This window comes from Stylophora pistillata, unplaced genomic scaffold, assembly GCF_964205215.1.
Source record: "Stylophora pistillata unplaced genomic scaffold, jaStyPist1.2 SCAFFOLD_2883, whole genome shotgun sequence".
Classification (NCBI taxonomy): domain Eukaryota; kingdom Metazoa; phylum Cnidaria; class Anthozoa; order Scleractinia; family Pocilloporidae; genus Stylophora; species Stylophora pistillata.
In genome coordinates this window covers 25001-26936 of record NW_028290908.1, presented here as the reverse complement: position 1 = coordinate 26936, position 1936 = coordinate 25001, and positions in this window count along the sequence as shown.

Sequence of the window (1936 nt, the reverse complement as noted above, 5' to 3'; positions counted from 1 at the left end):
GTCGACATTCAAAAATTACTCAAACTATTCTTAAACGGTTTTAGCGTACGGTGACAATTGGTCCCAGTTTCATCAACTCGCGTGAAAAGTGTTAAAAATGATTATGATTTAAACTGGGAAACATTTATTTTCTACTGGCAAGAAAATAAAAATTAAAAGCGACTACTGAAATCAAATATCGAAATCAATTAGTTCGGCGGCCTGGGTACACAGATGTACATGTCCACTTCGTTGACCGAATCGCCTCCAATCTCCAATTTGTAGCTCGGAGACGTGACAACTTCACCTTTTTTTTTTTCTTTTTTATAATTCGCATTACTTGCTGCTACAAAAAGTTCCTTTAAAATATGTCAAGTCAAGTATAAGATCTTCTCTGTAGGTAATTGCATTTCCTTAGGAACTATTTCTAGGAATTTCTCCTTTGTCCTAAGCTTGCAAAAACTGAATTAAAATTTTTCCCATCTTCAAGCACTTTCACCTCTCATGTGGACCAGATTCAATTTAAATTTAGACAGCTATAAACATCTCTTATACCGAGAGAGGTTATAGCTGTCACTCTCTTCACAGAGAAACTGATGACTTGCCGAATATTTTTTTAATTCGATTTTATTTCTAAAGACATTCAGCGAACAAACTTTAAGAAGTAATTTTAGAGAGAAATTACAGAGAAAGAGAGCAAGATAAAACTTTGTCAGTCTTCTTGATGACCCGAACTACTTTCAAATTCACGAGGGCTTCTTTTGTTGCGAAGGTCTTTGTCCATTTTTCCCCACAGACAGGGTCCTAAATACCTAATGCTATGTTTACCACGGTTTACTATATTAAATCTAGGAATAGGGAAATCACAACCAAGATGATCCCTAGACTGTTCATATATGTTTCTTAATATTATTCAATGTACGATCCCACTAAATTTAGATGAAAATACTCAAGGTGGGTAGGTAGGCGAAAGTCTGTTTACGAGCCAAGTGGTCCGTCAGGCCGACGCTTAACTCCGGTTTCTGTAGCGACCTCGGTCAAGATTCTCCCATACAGACCTCCTGCTCGGTTAATAAGAACTAAATCTTGACCGAGGTCGCCGGTACAGACCGAACGCAGATAATGAGATGTTTATTATATGGCTGTGTCTTATACACCAATTTTTTATATTGCAGACTAAAACATCCACACTGATTCTCGATTACCATTGCAGTGAACCGTTCATATAACAACAAATGCCAAAAATCCAGCATTCTGCTCCAAGAGCAACACTGAAAAAGTGTCGATCTATTACGATCAAAACTTACTCAAGAAATCAAAAGTTTGCATTCAAAACACAACTTAGGGCCAGATCTTGCTGTTTGGCTGGAAAATGCCTTCTCACTTTATCCGCTAGCCCTTGTTCCTCCATTTGACGAAAGCTAGTGTCGCAAACACAACCTTTGCCTCGTTTATGACCGAAAAGAGTTCTGGGAAATTCCGCCACAACTCAAGGAGGGAACACCTCACATTTCCATTTTAACAAATTATTAGAATCGTGTCGGGCCACCCAGTCCTACCAGCAAAATATCACATCCATCGAGACTTTTGCCACTCAAAACTGGCCCAAAAAGCCTTGGTAGGTCCTGGTAGCCATCCACAGATGGGCCAGAGACAAGACTTCACTTGTGAACTCGCCAAGCTTGCATGAAAGCATTTTGGCGATCCAGTCTACATGAAACCACCTCTCACCTCTGTTTTCTTTCAGAGGCTTGCCTCTGCCCACATTCCAGCTTAATGATGCTGTCCTGAGGGCTTCTGTAGAGGGAAAATGGCTCGAAAAACACTTATATACGCGAGAAAACAAATCGATTTGAACGCATCCAAACACTAGGACAGAGCTGAATAATGTCTACGTATGCGCTAGGTTTTGCCGCGGAAACACGGATTTTGAGTCGTTCGCATGGTTGATTTCCTA